This window comes from Mus caroli, unplaced genomic scaffold (assembly GCF_978045245.1).
Source record: "Mus caroli unplaced genomic scaffold, Mus_caroli_1 scaffold_6, whole genome shotgun sequence".
Lineage (NCBI taxonomy): Eukaryota > Metazoa > Chordata > Mammalia > Rodentia > Muridae > Mus > Mus caroli.
The window spans coordinates 10,754,038-10,771,029 of NW_028227261.1; the positions used below are offsets into that span (position 1 = coordinate 10,754,038).

The following is a 16,992-nucleotide window of genomic DNA, read 5'->3' on the forward strand; positions in this document are numbered from 1 at the left end:
AGAAACAAGTGATAGTAAACTGACTGGAAGGCTCAAGTGTGTGGAATTGTGTCTATACAGAATCAGGTATGTAAATGAGGAAATGTCAGTGGCAAGATTTAAAGTCGAAGCCCTACTGTTCATATTGATTTCATGGTGGAAGTAGGTAAACCCATGGGTTATTCTTCCCATTCTAGAATGAGCTCTTGTTCAGTCTCCATGAAATGGAAGATGTGCTTTTCCTGTTATACAATTAGACAAAACAATTCTAGGACACACGTTTATTTTATGTATTTCTTCCTTTTGAATTTAAAGTACAGCATCTGTCACTGGAGCAGGAAATTATAGTCTGTTGCTGGTAGAAATGACAACGATACTCAGCCTGTATGTCACAGGTAAGAGTCATGAAGTGACATACTTTGAAAAATGTCCTCATTTCTCCCTGAAAATTCATGTGTTCCTATGCCCATTTTTATTACACACTTGATGCTGTCTGCAAATGCCCAGGGCATCAAGTTTTGAGTATTGTAAATTTATGACAGCAATGTATTTTTCCCTGCATCTCCAATTTTTGTTTTACAGAAATTCCTGTTGTCAGTAAATTTTCCATCACATGGATTAGGGATTATACTCATTTCACGCATATTACAATTGTTAGAATATTCACAGAGAAACATTCTGGTAGAGGATTTGCATTACCTGGTTTCTTTGGTATTGCAGATATTACAAAGCTCCTAGAGTTTACTCTAATCTGTGCTAACTAAATCCCCTAGTGCTTGCTTTTTCAGGTGAATGGCCTTCGCACATGAAGTGTCCCAGAGTGCTTACACAGTTACCATCTCTTCTATCTCTGTCTTCTCCCTTGTTATTCATGTTTTCATCCTATCCTTGTGTTTCATGTATGTTCTGAGGAAGGTTTTAGATGGGTATCCATGCTGTCATATATTCATAAGTCCATGTTCCATGGTAAATGACAGCATGGGTTTCCATAACTCCACTTCCTCCTACTTTTACAGTGTTGCCTTTACCCCACTGCTGGCTTTTTATTCAGCTCTCTCTGAATTGGCAGTTTTCCTTTACAAACCATGTTTGTCTGACTTAGGCTGAAAGCACCAACAATTTAAATGTATTTCCATATTTCTACATATAGCAGTATGTCAGTTATAAATTCACTTTTCAGACTGTGATCTTTAGAGCAACTTTTGACCAGCTTCCAGTGCCATGTCTGTATTTCCTTTGTAGGTTGACCTCAGTTCAAACCAGTAAAGTTTCTGTTACCTACCTGTCACTACTGCGCTGGTCAACATACATTGATAGGTTGGTATTACAGCACAAAGGTCAGCATCTAGGGAGAACCATTAATGACAATTTACACCCATCAACCTACAGAGCCCCCTTTAGCAGTTTGTATGCTAAACCAGCACATCCAAGATGCTTTTAGGCACTGAGTGGTCTTCTCACTTATCTGATTATTCTTTAGGAATGTATAAATCCAAATCATATATATATATTTTTTTGTATTATTGTATAGCATGTTAAGTGTTTTATCAGATTGGATTATTTTCTTGGGATACTTGCATGTCTTGAGTTGAAGAATTATATTTCTTGTAATTTGAGAAAAATTGTCTTCCTCATATCCTTATTTGAACACTGAAAACATTCTAAGTCTTACTTGCTCTGTGTAAGCACTGCTGTACTGTGATAAGTTATTGTGGAGGCTTTGTACATCCTTGTCTGTCTACTGAGTAGAGTAGAATGATGACAGCTGTCTTCAGTGTGTGTAGGGATAGGCTTAGGATGTTGGCTATTATCCTCATTAGACTCAGTAATGTTCCTTCTGTTCCACATTCTTCAGAGCTTTCATAGTGATCCACTGTGAAATTTTGCCCTAGGCCTTTCATAGCTATATTGACATATATCTATCAGGGAGCTTTCTCCCACTGATTGTACATAATTTATGCCTTGAGTTGTTTGGTTTGTGCTTGTTGAAACAGTTTTGAGTTAACTTTCTGCATCTATTAGAGAGAAACATTTTAAAAGTTACCTTGGTGCACCCATAGTGTTATTATTTTCTTTGTGCATGTTTTCGTGGTCATTTGCTTTAGGACCCAGGTAAGGTCAGCTTTGTGTGATGGCTGTACCATATTCCCCTTCTTTCTGTGTTCTGCACTTTCTGGTCAAATTTCTTGTGGGTTTTTTCAGAAGAAATTTGTGAATTTGGTGCAGCATTTGATTATTCCTGAGAAAGTGCTAGAAGGAACACTGAGAGCCTGGGTTTCTGCACTTGATTATTCCCTGGCCTAGTGTTTATTGTTCCTAGGAAATCAATATTTCCCTTGTCAATTCTCATTCATTTTCTGACATTCCATGGTACTCGATAATCTGCTTTTTCTCATCGTCAATCTGTACTTCTGAGGCCGGGGCGTTGAAAGAGATCATTCATATACCTGTTAAATGCCAAGAGAAATATTTGACATGAGAGAAATATAAGGTCAATGAAATACATAAAAAGCACTAAATATTTGCTGATATCATGGTCATGACAACTTTCTTCTGTAATAGTATCTCAATGTTCAGAATGAATTTTTTTTTTTTTTTTTTTTTTTTTTTTTTTTTTTTTTTTAGTTTATCGAGATAGGGTTTCACTGTGTAGCCCTGGCTGTTCTGGAACTCACTCTGTAGACCAGGCTGGTCTTGAACTCAGAGATCCACCTGCCTCTGCCTCCAGAGTGCTGGGATTAAAGGCATGTGCCACCATGCCCGGCCCAAGTGAATTCTTATGTTTTTATTTATGCAAAAACATATTTATGTATTTGTGCATATATGTGTTTGTATGTGTATTGGTATGTATGCCAGGAGACCATTATCACACATTCTGTCTTTCATGTGAACCTTCCTACAAGAGTGGTGGCCAGAGATGAAATCTGTAACAAACAGCTAGGCTCTGAAGAGTGTCATTGTATTCATATTTATTACTGATTGGGAACCTGAGAACTGCCTGGAACAATGCCACAATTCAGATACATGCTTATTCAGGAAGATGTTCTGTGATAGTATTTTAACAGATTTGATATAAGGAGGGAATCGTTCCAAGGGCATTACCCTCAAATGATTCATTTTATCCCTGTGTTTATATATTCTCCATGGCAGCCACCAGTGATTTTCTACCATTTCTCCTCCTTGATTTTGTATGTCAATATATTTTATGCAATATGCTCTCAGCATAAAATATATTCATAGTAACACTATTCATAAAATTGCATATAGAAGTTATATACAAGTCAATTGTCATTTTTACACTAAAGACCCTTAACTTGATTTTTTAAATAAAGTTTCTAAAATTTTCTCTGCACCCCATCCCATCCCTCCTCCCCACCCTACCAAGAGGATGTCCCCACACCTCACCATTCCACCAGGCCTCCCCAATCCCTGGCACTTCAAGTCTCTGGAGGATTAGGTGAATGTTCTTTCACTGAGGTCAGACCAGGGAGTCATCCACTGTTTATTTGTCATGGTCATCATGTCAGCTGCTGTTTGCTGCCTGGTTGTTGGCCCCTTTTCTGAGAGATCTTGGGGAGTCCAGTTCAGTTGAGACTGCTGGCATATGGATGGGGCCACCCTCCTCCTCAGCTTCTTCTGGCCTTTCCCCAATTCAACCACAGGGGTCATTGGCTTCCATCCATTGGTTGGGTGCTAGAATCTGCATCTGACTCACCTGCTTGTTGAACCTCTTAGAGTGCAGCCATGCCAAGTTCCTGTCTATAAGCACACCACAGTATGAGTAACAGTGTCACTGCCCTTTGCCTCCCCTTGATATGGATCCTAATTTGGGCCTGCCCATGGACCTCCTTTCTCTCATGTACTTCTGCAGTTTTGTCCCTGGATATCCTTCAAACCGGAACAATTCTGGATCAGAGGTTTTGTGTATAGGATTGCAACTCCATCACTCCACTTGATGCCTGTCCCTCCACTGGAGGTGGACTCTACAAGTTCCCCCTCGCCACTGTAGAGCACTTTATCCAAGGTCTCTCCCTTTGAGTCCTGGGAGTCTCTCACCTCCTAGGTCTTTGGAACATGTGAGATGGACCTCCATAGCCTACCTCCTGAGGCTGTTTATTTCCATTTTTTTAACTGGTTCTCGGGGCTTCTGTCCTCCCCCCATCCCTCATAATGCCTGATCATGTTTCCCCTTCTCCTCTTTGTCCCTGCTCCCACTCAAGTCCCTCCCTCTTTCTTCCCCCATGACTGCTTTCTTCTCTCTCCCAACTGGGATTGAGACATTCTCACTTGGTTCCTTGAGCTTTTAACCCTTTTTAGTCATTTACGTTGTAATTATATACTTTTTTGGGCTTATATCTATTTATTAGTGTGTACATGCTATGCATGTCCTTTTTTGGTCCTAGTTACCTCACTCAGGATGGAATTTTCTAGTTCAGTCCATTTTCCTCCAAAGCTCCTGATGTCATTGTTCCTAATAGATGAATAATACTCCATTGTGTGAATGAACCATGTTTCAGTATCGATTCTTCCATTGTGGGGCATCTGGGTTGTTTCCAGCTCCTGACTATCACAAATAAGGCCACTCTGAACATAGTGGAACACAAGCCTCTGTGTCATGGTGGGGCATCTTTTGTGTACATGCCCAAGAGTGGTATAGCTGTGTTTTAAGGTATATCTATTTCCAATTTTCTGAGGAATTTCCAGATTGATTTCCAGAATAGTTGACCAGTTTTCAATTCCACAAGCAATGGAGGATTGGTCTTCTTTCTCCACATCCTGGTCAGCATGTGCTGTCACCTGAGTTTTGGATCTTAGCCATTCTGATTGGTGGAAGGTGGAATCACAGTGTTGCTTTGATTTATATTTTTCTGATCACTAAGGACTTTGAACATATCTTTTGAAGTTTCTTAGCCTTCCACAGTTGCTCCATTGTGAATTCTCTGTTTAGGTATCTACCCCTTTATTTGATTGAGTTGTTTGGTTTCTTGGTGGTTAGCTTCTTGAGTCCTTTATATATATTGGATATTAGCCCTGTATCAAGTGTGGGGATAGAGAAGAATTTTTTCCCAATCTGTAGGTTGCCACTTTGTCCTATTTACTATGAACTTTGCCTTACAAAAGCTTTCTAGTTTCATGAGGTCCCATTTGTCAATTTGTGATCTTAGAGCCTGAGCCATTGGAGTTCTTTTTAGGAAATTTCCCCCTGTGACAGTAAGTTTGAGGCTCTTTCCCAGTTTATCTTCTTTTTTTTTTTTTAATATTTTATTTATTATATCTAAGTACACTGTAGCTGTCTTCAGATTCACCAGAAGAGGGTGTCAGATCTCATTATGGGTGGTTGTGAGCCACCATGTGGTTGCTGGGATTTGAATTCAGGGTCTTTGGAAGAGCAGTCGGTGCTCTTAACTTCCGAGCCATCTCTCCAGCCACCCCCCACCTTTATCTTCTATTTCCTTGATTGTATCTTGTTTTATGTTGATTCCTTGATCCACTTGAACTTGAGCTTTGTGCAAGGTGACAAATGTGGATCTATTTTCATTTTTCTACATACAGACTGCTTGTTAGACCAGCACTGGTTATTGAAGATGTTTTCTTTTTTTCCATTATATATATTTTGGCTTCTTTGTCAAAGATCAATTGTCTGTAAGTGTGTGGTTTAATTTCTGGGCCTTAAGTTCTATCCATTGATCAACCTGTCTGTCTCTGTACCAGTACATGCAGTTTTTATCACTATTGCTCTCTAGTAACCTGTAACGTTTACAAAAAGAAATGAAGTACACTGATTTTTAAACATAGCAGCTCCTGTGTGTGCTTGTGTGTGCTTTCTGGTTGCTAAATCTAGATATAGAGGCTAGTTTTAAGTGAAAAATTAGCTTTCTGTTTTTCAACTCCTTCACAGACTAAGTTTGGCTGCCTGGAAATATCTCTGTTGATAGATCTTGTACACATAGGTGTGTCTTGCTCTATCTCCTGAATCCTGGAGTTAAAGATGTGTCCCATGATACCTGGACCTAACATTTTCCTCATTAGAACTTGATCTGTTCTAGGTTGTTCTTGGACTTTGAAACCTGCCTGCACTTTCAAACTCAAACCAGATTCTTAAGTGGGTCAAATTTTGTCTGAGATCATCACTCTCTCACTTCCTGGTACTCCTTTATTCCTCACACCCTGAGTCTTGTTTTTTAAACCATCCCTTCCCCTTTACTGACTCATTAGTGTAGCTACCTCTGTAATTTTAGGTACTTGGAGCCCCTTATACACATCATATTGCATGTTTATATTTTGCATAGTTGAGAAATTTTGGGCAGTGGCTGCGGGGTATTAAAGGGGAATCCCCTGTCTCACCAGAGCTCCAGTGCTTTGGGCAAGTGGACAGCACTCTCTATGAGGCCCAGTTGGGTGTCTGGCTGTGGGAAGCCATGGATCTCCAGTCTGCAGGGGTAGAGAGGGAGCAGTTTGTTGTCTCTGGGCCTCACAGAGGCCACAGACAACAGGTCCTCTGTCATGGACATCCCAGATGTCACTGTATGTTGTGGAAGAGCTGAGAACAAAGTGAGGGCCCTGGGGATAACTGGGTCATCCTGGGGGCTGAAGGGAGAAGGAAGCAGGGGTATAAGGCACTCAGTGTTTCCCAGGATGTGAGAGTCTTTAGTCTGGTCTGGTGACTGGAAACACTGAGAGGCTTTGCTGCAGGAGGTGACATGTGGCTCTTTAGGGTCAGGCCTATTCCAATCATTGAAGAACAGCGGATCTTGATGAGCAGAGAGATGGTCCCTGGTTTTAAAGTGTTTACTGTAGAAAGTCAGAAAGTGGAAGAAGAGTAGGGAAGTAGAAGCCAGCCATGGCCATGTGGAGAGAGGGAGGAGAGGATAGGGAGGAGGAGAGCTAGAGATGAGAATTAAGAGATTTAAGAGTTTAAGGAGAGAGAGAGGAGGGGCCAAACAGCCCCTTTTATAGCGGGCTGGGTTACCTACCTAGCTGTTGCAGTATACTGTGGGGAGGAGCATACTTGGCTATTGTCAGGTAACTGTGAGGGTGCAGTTTAGCCAGAATGCCAGGGACTTGGGACATTGTCAGTATGACAGATAGTCACAGGATTATTGAGTTGTGGGTTCCGTGTTGTCAGACACCTGTGTCTGGGAACATAGCTCACTGTTCTATCCCTTGCAGAGTTTTCTACTGGGTCTCCAAAGTAAGCTTTGCTCAATTAGAACACAGGCTGCCTTTCACAGTCCCACAGAGAAAAGCTCTAAAGAATAGCTTTTATTTTAAATTATATAATCTTCAACTCATGTTTTCATAGTTCTTTCCCACAGCCTTAAGGGCTGACCTGAAGGCCATAGCATTACCATTTTTCTGAGGAATAACAGACAAATTTTTGCTTCATGGAATCTTACTGTTTCTGGTTATGTAGACATAAACCTTGGCAGGGAGAACATTCCCCAATAACATAGGCAGGGAATACAAGCCTTATGCCTACAGGAGCCATCTGAACCTGAGAAATCTCACATACTGTTGAACCTACTCCATTCGATTTCTATGACAGACCTGGCCGTCAGACTTTTACTGTTGAACCTACTCCATTCGATTTCTATGACAGACCTGGCAGACAGACTTTTATTTATTTCTTTAAACTTTTATTTAACTATAGGTGTGTTCTTCTGTATATTTTTCTATGCCCTGCATGCCTATATGAGACCAGTGGAGCCCAGAAGTCAGCACAAAATGCATCACACAGGATTCAGACAAAAATCATACCTTGTTTTGTGTGTAGAAAGAAAGAATTAGTCTGTGTTTCTTTTCATGAACAGCAAGTGCCCTTTACCCCTGAGTCATCTCTCCAGCCCAGAGGTTTACATTTCTGCTACAGTTTTATGATAGAACCTGAATATAACCCTGAGTTCTATTTTTTATTAAAAAATGAAGGAAGAGTCAGAAATAATAGTAATGTGTGCCATCCATAATCATGTTAGATGAATGAGCTCAAATAATAAAGATAAGAATAGTGATCAAGTCAAAGAATCATAAATGGTTCTGATCCTTGTAGCCTATAATCATGTTAGATTAGTAAGCTCAAATGATAAAGCAAAGAATATTTCTGGAGTCAAAAGACTCAGACTTCAAGTAGGAAAGTCATAGATTTATGAACAATAATGTATCCATAATTAATGAAGAATGAGTATAATTCTTATACAACTTAAAACCTTCCTTTCCGTTATAAAATAGCACTCTACATTATCATTGTGTTGTCACATAACCCATTTATTTACTCATATACTTCTAACTATTCTGAAGGTAAACCTGTGTGGAATTTATGAAATTATTATCTGTTTTACTTTTGTCATGTATTAGAAAATGGTGCATAATATTAATGCTACAAAATGGTTTTTTGGGTTTTTTTTTTTTTGGTTTTTTGAGATAGGGTTTCTCTGTATAGCCCTGGCTGTCCTGTAACTCACTCTGTAGACCAGGCTGACCTCCAACTCAGAAATCCTCCTGCCTCTGCCTCCTGAGTGCTGAAATTAAAGGCATGAGCCACCACGACCGGCTTAATATTTTTATTTATTTCACTAAATATTCTCAAATTAATTCTTCAGTACATATTTCAATTCTTCATGAAAATATGCTTATGGAATTGTATCATTTTATACTCTGATTTTACAGTTTTTATCTGCTTAGATACAAAGAAAATTATTTCTTTTAAGTAATCCTTGAATTTTGACCCCCATACTCTATTTCTTTGGTCTAGAAAGGATATAGCATTGTATATAGGCCTTCAAATCTCAACTGAGCATTTTAGAATAGAGTCTGGCTGTTGACACCCAACTGCATACAGGATAGATACAGGGTCCACATTTGATCAAAGCTGACAGTTGTAGATATTTTTAGTCACCATCATTTATGATCTGAGATGTGATAGATACTGTGATCAATATTGTTATTAAAAAAGTGTTCTTAAAGATGTCTATTAAGTGTTCTTAAAGATATTCCTGCATCCAGACCTCAAATGTGTACTTTATTATATCTCAATATTTGCTGAATGTGAGGCCATTATGTCACCTACTTTTTACTAAAAGTAGAGACACAATATAGACTATGATGATTTTAGATGATATCATTTCTTAAAATGGCGTCATAATTCTTATGACCTAACATATATTCTGTTCTTGATTAGCTTTCAGAATATGACATGATTTGTTTTTTCCTCTAAAAGGGAACCTTAAATCCAATCATATGTTTTTCTATATTTTCGTCTGCTGCTTTCCTAAAGCACCATGATCAAGGAAAGTAATCGAAGAAAAAGACCACGTTGGGTAATGCTTCCAGAGGATAACTATCCACCATGGTAAGGAGGCCTGACAGCAAATAGCCATGTTATTGAAATAGACAGCTGAGAGATCACATCCTCACCTCCAGTCCCTAAGGAGGAAGAGAGAACTAAGATGGCTTTGGTCTACTCTTTTCCTCAGAGCCTACCACCAGTGTCATTCTTTATTCAGTAAGGTTCCACAGCTAAATTTTTTAAAACATTGTGACCAACTGGGGTTCCAACTTCAAAAGTGAGACATATTCATTCAGAACTATATCAGCAGTCTTCTAACATCCTTTCAAATTTTATCCAGTTTTGATATCAACATAGTAAATATAACTTTAATTTCTCGTTTGGGTTTCCTGTTTGGTTAGTTAGTTAGTTAGTTAGTTAGTTTGTGAGACAGAGTCTCACTCTGCAGACTTGACTCTCATGTATCCTGATATAGAGACAAGAATGGCTTCTAGCTCACATAAATTTGCCTGCCTGTGCACCCTGAGTGCTAGGATGAAAGACTTCCCCCACTGTATTAGGCTTGAATCAAACATTTATCTTTTAATATTTCTGCTAACATGCAACAAAAATTTTGCTCATTTATGTCACCTATGACTTACTTGATTGAGCTAGCTCCTTCAGCTTCCATTGGAACATTGATGTTTGTCTTCTGCATGCTCTATCTTTGTGAATTGACCCGCCATTGAGTTACCATCCGCTTTAGAGTTCATTTCTCATTTCATTCAGATTGAGGATTCCTTAGATGTTTATATGTCTGGATGCAATGTCAACATCCTGCATTATCAAAATTATTTCCTTAGCCACTTGCAGGAGTTCTCTTGTCTTTCATTCAGCTAGTTCCTGTCCTCTTTGAGTTCCTGTGCTTGTTGCCTCTTTATGTCCGTTGACCTCATTGAATGGTGTTCAAATTGTATTTTTTGTTCTGCCTCTTGAGTTTGTTTCATCATTCTTCTTGTCATGAGCAATGATATTGCATTTGTGATTTGGGGTAGGTAAGTTCTATCACCATTGTCAAATTGTTTTAGTTCCAGCCTCTCAGTTTCCTTTTGCTGTGTGGCATTAGGTCAGTTGGCAGGGATATCCATATGAGATGTTATGGTTAATCATTGAAAATCTGAGATGGTGGACAGGAACTTGGTTACAGCTTCTTACTAAGTCCAGTTCTGTTCTATGCACATAGCAAACATGCGTTGTTGTAGAGCATGCCTCGAACATCCTGGCAGCTATTTGGAAGTCTGCTTGAGCCTGAGTGGGAAGAATAGGTCTGGGTGTGCTGTATAAAATTGTTTTGGTGAATTTCCTAGCCTGGGCAGAGTTAGAGATGAAACATAACCTCAAGCACAGACATTTTGGGTTGTGCTTGTGGAGTCTCTTTGCCCTCAAAGTCTTGAGGGACTTAAAAAAGAATCTCTCCTGAGGAACCTCCAGGATCTTCAAGCTCTGCCTCTGTCTCCAGAGTGTAGCGAATCAAATCCCGAGTCTCTATGCCTAGTTTTGTATTCATTACCAGGATTCCTTATCAAACTTTGTTCATATGCTGTGTATGAATGAATTTTGTGTTAGACAGCTTACAGTGAAATTCTGAAAGTATAAAAAACATTTCATGGGAAAGCGAGAGCCAGAAGGGCACTGGAAACTCTGTTCTTTGCAGAGGAAAATCAACTAAATGTGGGCAAAAAGTTCCTAAGAAGCTGAGAGGCAAAATGTCCTCATATGCATTCTTTTTGCAAACCTTCTGGGTGTAGCACAAGAAGAAGCACCCGGATGCTTCTTCAACTTTTCAGAGTTCTCTGAGAAGTGCTCAGAGAGGTGGGATACCATGACTGCTAAAGAAAAGGGGAAATTTGAAGATATGGGGAAGGCTGACAAGGCTCGTTATGAAAGAGAAATGAAAACCTACATCTCCCCCAAGGGGAGACCAAAAAGAAGTTCAAGGACCCCAATGCACCCAAGAGGCCTCCTTCGGCCTTCTTCTTGTTCCATTCTGAGTACTGCCTCAAAATCAAAGGTGAGTATCCTGCCTTATCCATTGGTGATGTTGCAAAGAAACTAGGAGAGATGTGGAACAACACTGAAGTGTGTGGCAAGCAGCCGTACAAGAAGAAGGGTGCCAAACTGAAGGAGAAGTATGAGAAGGATATTGCTGCCTACAGAGCTAAAGGAAAACCTGATGCAGTGAAAATGGGGGTGGTCAAGGCTGAAAAGAGCAAGAAAAAGAAGGAGGAGGAGTATGAAGAGGAGGATGAAGAGGAGGAAGAGGAAGAAAAGTTAGATGAGGATGAAGAAGAATATGATGAATAAGTTGGTTTTCGCAGCTTTATTTTCTTGTCTATAAAGCATTTAACCCCCTGTACACAACTCACTCCTTTTAAAGAAAAAATTGAAATGTAAGGCTGTGTAATATTTGTTTTTAAACGGTACAGTGTCTTTTTTTGTATAGTTAACACACTACCGAATGTGTCTTTAGATAGCCCTGTCCTGGTGGTATTTTCAATAGCCACTAACCTTGCCTGGTACAGTCTGGGGGTTGTAAATTGACATGGAAATTTAAAGCATTTTATGGTTGGTGCACAGCACGTATTAGTTATATATGGGTTCAGTAGTTTGGGGTTTTTTTCTTTTGGTTTTATTTTTGTATTTAATTTTTTTTTATCTTCAGTTGTGTCTGATGCAGTTTATACAAAGATAACTGTTGTTATGTTAACTGAATACCACTCTGTAATTAAAAAAAATTGCGGCTGTTTTGTTGACATTCTGAATGCTTTTAAGTAAATACATTTTTTAATTAGTATTGTTGTCCTTTTCATAGGTCTGAAAGTTTTCTTCCCAAGGGGCAGCTAGTCTTTTGCTTTTGCCCATTTTGGGTCACATGGATTACCACAGTGTGTATCTTTTCATCTAGTTAGCTGGAAGAGAGCTTTGGTCCACAGACCCTGCTATTGTGGTAGGGGTAACATTTTCATCCATAGTTGAAGAATCTCCTAAATCGTCATCAGTTGGATAAGAGATATTATATAACCTACTTGGCAAAGCAAGGAGTGGTCAATTCTGTCACACCGTGGGATTATTAGAATCAAGCAATCTGAAAGTCTGTCCTTGAACACTAATAGAAAAGTATGTTCTAATCCTTACAGGAGCACTCTCCTTTAACTGCCATTACTGTGTATATTTTGCAGTTTCCCCTACTAAAGAAGACCTGAGAATTTATCCTCAAAAGTACGAGCTTAAAATACAAGACTGTCGTACTATTTGTTGACCTTAGTCCCAGCGAAGGCTATCACAAGAATGCTGGCTGTAATGCCTTTGCCCATCTATATAAATACGGATTGCTCAGGAAACTTGACTGTTTAAAGGTGTTTTTAATTAGTTGAGTCAGCTTTTAAAATTATGCCACATTTAATATGAAGGGTACATTTTCCTATATTGTGGTTTGTCCCTTTATAAATCAGATATAAGGGAAGAGGATAAACTTTGCATAATAGTAGCAGTGGCCCAATCCAATTGCTTTTTCTTTATAAAATTCAACCTCATTAATTAATCATGTTTAATCTGCAACATTTTGGCAGTTTTGTGGGTTGTTTTTTGAGATTATCATTCTCTTAAAGTGCCAGTGTTTTAAAATAGCGTTCTTGTAATTTTATGTGCTTTTGTGATGGAGTGCTTTTATATAATTCTGACTTGGGTTCTTTACATTTGCATTTGTTAATGTAATTTGAGGAGGAATACTGAACATGAGTCCTGAATGATACTAATAAACTAATAATTACAGAGGTTTTAAAAAAAGAGAAACATTTCAAGGAAGCTATGGTGTTTTTCTTTTCTTTTTTTTTTTTTTTTTTTTTTGGTTTTTCGAGACAGGGTTTCTCTGTGTAGCCCTGGCTGTCCTGGCACTCACTTTGTAGACCAGGCTGGCCTCGAACTCAGAAATCCGCCTGCCTCTGCCTCCTGAGTGCTGGGATTAAAGGCGTGCGCCACCACGCCCGGCTTATGGTGTTTTTCTTAATGTGTGTCCTTTTAGAAGTTGTTAGACTCCTTTCATTGTTGTTCTATGATTAATTCAGAAACTGAGCAGGGTAAAATATTATCACCATTAACTTAGAGATTCTCTATGCCTCTGAGATTTGAATGATCTCTGATTAGAAGTGGGTCTCATATCCAACCTAAAATGCTACCTAAATATCAGTCTTAATTGTATCGCTCTTAGGAAAGTGTTTCTAGTATTATCAATCTTTTCTCTTTATCTACTGAGAACAGTACTATGTTAGAAATTCAGGTCCTTTCTGAAGATTGTCAATCATGTGTGTGTGTGTGTGTGTGTGTGTGTGTGTATATATATATATATATATATATATATATATATATATACAGAGTGATTCAGGATTTTAAATCATAAATTCTTCAATGTCAAAGAATTTGCCAAGAACAAAGATTCTGCTTGTTTATTAATGCAATCATACCATCATTGAAAAGGTTAAATGAAATATCTTCCTTTTCTATTGTATCTGTTTTCTTTGTGTTTTTCAAATGTTTGTAGCTAGTTGTTTTCTTTCATGTTTTTTTTTTGTTGTTTTCTTGTTCTCTTATGAATATGAGTGTTAGTCTGCATGCCTGTCTGTGAATCACACATGTGCAGGGTATGCAGAGTATGGAAGAAGGCATTGAATACTCTAGCATGAGAGCTGCCATTTGTGTGTTGTTATGGGACTCCAGTCATCTGGAAGAAGACACAGTGCTCCTAAACAGTAATCCTCACTCCATCCCCTGTAGGTAGATTAGAAATATATTAAGTTCAATTGAGAAGACTGTGAACCTTTGTCTTGTTATGCTGTCTATTTGTTTTTGGACATTTTCTTCTTCCTGAACTAAAAACCAGGATTCACAAGTAGTGCAGTTCATTACATACATATATGTTTCATTATATCTGATTTGTCGTAGGGATGTTATAGTGAAGTTTTTGGAGGATTGCTGAATGAAGTAATGATATTTCTGAGATTTTATTCCTCGGGATTTGTAATCTATAAGATGTTTCTTGCATTGTGGGTTTTATATTATATTTCGCATTGTTCTCCATTTTTTATATATATAGCTTTCCTTTGTTGTACTTGAGTTCTATTACATTCATTTATTCCACATAAGAATTTTCTTATTTCCTGTGCACTCATAGAAAATTTATATCTACTTCTTTTGTGCATATTTTCATATATTTATTATCTAAGTTGGTTCTTGACTTAAAAACTTATCTTAATTTACTACATTCATGTGTTCCTTAAACACAGTCAATATGAGTAGCCACTTTTTCAGAAAGTAACACTAGAGTTTGCAGGCGTTTTCATTCAGGGCTTGAAAAATGTCATTCCCTGCTCTACTGATTTTAATCAATGAGTAAGCATTTATTACTACTGTATGGTATCACAATGTAGCCCATTTCGGTGATAAGGAATAGGACAAGACAACTGGAATAAGATGCACATTGTTTCAGCACTTAGATGTGACAATATCTGGGTACATCTGGGAGTTGCAGAACCAAATTTATAGAGACATTCCTCAGGAACACTAGATGAGTGTTGGGAACAAAATAAAAAAGGGGGGGCCTGGGGAAGAACGGAAGGAAAAAGATGCCCACACCCCACCAGAGTTTCCCTATTCTCTGGTCAGTCAGGTGTAGGAGGACTGCTATCTACCCTATTCACTCATCCCTCGGTGGGTATTCCTCTATCCCACTCTTCAGGGGGTGGTCAAGGGGCAGCCCTACCTGGGGACCGCCCCCCCCCAGCTACTTTGCTAAAGCCAGCAGCGTTGTGGGAGAGAGGGAAGAGGGAAGAATTTCTCAACACTGTCCAGAGTGCCCAGCGGAACTTTAAGGAGCAGAGACTCTATGGTTTAAGAGCTTTATTAGAGAAATTCAGGGGGAAAGAGAGAAGGGTGAGAGAGAGAGAGCGAGAGAGAGAGAGAGAGAGAGAGAGAGAGAGAGAGAGAGAGAGAGAGAGAGAGAGAGAGAGAGAGAGGAGAGGAGAGGAGAGGAGAGGAGAGGAGAGGAGAGGAGAGGAGAGGAGAGGAGAGGAGAGGAGAGGAGAGGAGAGGAGAGGAGGGAGGAGAAGGATAGTAGAGGAGAGGAGAGAACAAAGATAAAGGAGAGAGGAGAGAGAAGACAAAGAGAAAGGGAAAAGAAGAGAGAAGTGAGAGGTGAGAGGACAAAGGAGTGAGAGAGAGCAAGGTGGGGGCTGAGCACACCTTTTTATGGTCTTCACTGTTGCTAGGTAACTGGGGAGGAGTTTAGCCTGAAGGTCAGAAGCTTGGGCCATTGCTTACTTGACTACTGACCATGCTTCTCTTATGGGGGCTGTGGGAGGTTGTACCTTATGCAGGGGCCAGAGTTCCAGGAGCATGAGGGAACGCCTACCGTTTCATGTAGGTGAATTATGACCATCAGGGTTCAGTAAACTGTGTTTTTTGTTTTTTGGGGTTTTTTTTGGATTGGTTTTTTTTTTTTTTTGGTTTTTTGAGACAGGGTTTCTCTTTATAGCCCTGGCTGTCCTGGAACTCACTTTGTAAACCAGGTTGGCCTCCAACTCAGAAATCCGCCTGCCTCTGCCTCCCAAGTGCTGGGATTAAAGGCATGCACCACCACTGCCTGGCTTACTATCACTTGCTATATCAAATATTTTTAAAGTAGACAAAGGTCAAATAGCTATATGTAGTGGTCAGACAAGGCCATAACCTTCTCATCTGTGGGGAATTGCAGGCTGGTTTTCAGTCGAGCTGAGGTCTGAACCTTGATGGTAAGCCGGGAGGCAGAGGCAGGCGGATTTCTGAGTTCGAGGCCAGCCTGGTCTACAGAGTGAATTCCAGGATAGCCAGGGCTATACAGAGAAACCTTGTCTCCAAAACAACAACAACAACAAAAAACAAAAAGCAAGTGATAGTAAATTAACTGGAAGGCTAAAAAGTACAGAGTTATGCCTATTCAGAAAAAGGTGTGTATTGGAGGAAATGTCAGTTTCAAGTTTTAAAGTAGAAGCTGTATTTTTTCTGGTGACTTCATGGAGGAAGCATGTAAAACCATGGGTGCACTGGTAGACATACACTGTCAGACAGATTGGTGTTTCAGAACACAGGATAAGCATGTAGGGAGAGCGATCGACTCCTTACGTCTAGCAGAGAAGAGAGGTCTTTTATTAGTTTTTATGTTACAGCAGCATATCCAAGACCTTTTTGGACACTAAGGGGTCTTCTGATATCTCAGATTATTCTTTAGGAATGTATAAAACCAAGTGATATTTTCTTGTATTTTCAGTAGCTTATTAAGTGTATTATCAGATTGGAGTGTTCTCTTTAAATATTTGTAGTTCTTGAGTTGAAGAATTATGTTCCTTGTAATTTGAGAAAACGTACCTTCTCTGTATCCTTATTTGACACATTGAAAACATTCCAGGTCTTATTTGCTGTTTGTAAGCACTACTGCACTGTGAAAAGGTAGTGTGGTGGCTTTGCACATCCTTGTCTCTTTTCCTAAAAAAGGAGTAGAATGATGACAGCTGTCTATACCTTTTGTAGTGAGAGGTGTAGGATGTTGGCTAGTATCCTCATTAGACTGAGGAATATTCCTTTTGTTCTCACAGTCCCCAGAGCTTTCAAGGTGATCCACTGTGATATTTTTCCCCAGGCTTTTTGTAACTGTATCGTCATGG

General features: G+C 39.3%; 1 protein-coding gene, 1 long non-coding RNA gene and 1 pseudogene across 2 annotated transcripts in view; 1 reads left to right on the forward strand and 2 right to left on the reverse strand.

Moving 5' to 3' along the window:
• LOC147004104 (uncharacterized) overlaps nucleotides 1-16,992 on the reverse strand; it is a 522,844-nt gene that overhangs the window by 280,310 nt on the left and 225,542 nt on the right. The window lies entirely within an intron of this gene.
• LOC147004113 (uncharacterized) overlaps nucleotides 2,262-16,992 on the reverse strand; it is a 31,593-nt gene continuing 16,862 nt past the window's right edge. Inside the window, exon 3 of the long non-coding RNA XR_015047287.1 lies at nucleotides 2,262-2,426. This is a non-coding gene — a long non-coding RNA (uncharacterized LOC147004113). The remainder of the gene's footprint in view (nucleotides 2,427-16,992) is intronic.
• Nucleotides 9,255-11,605, forward strand: LOC147004114 (high mobility group protein B1 pseudogene; annotated as a pseudogene).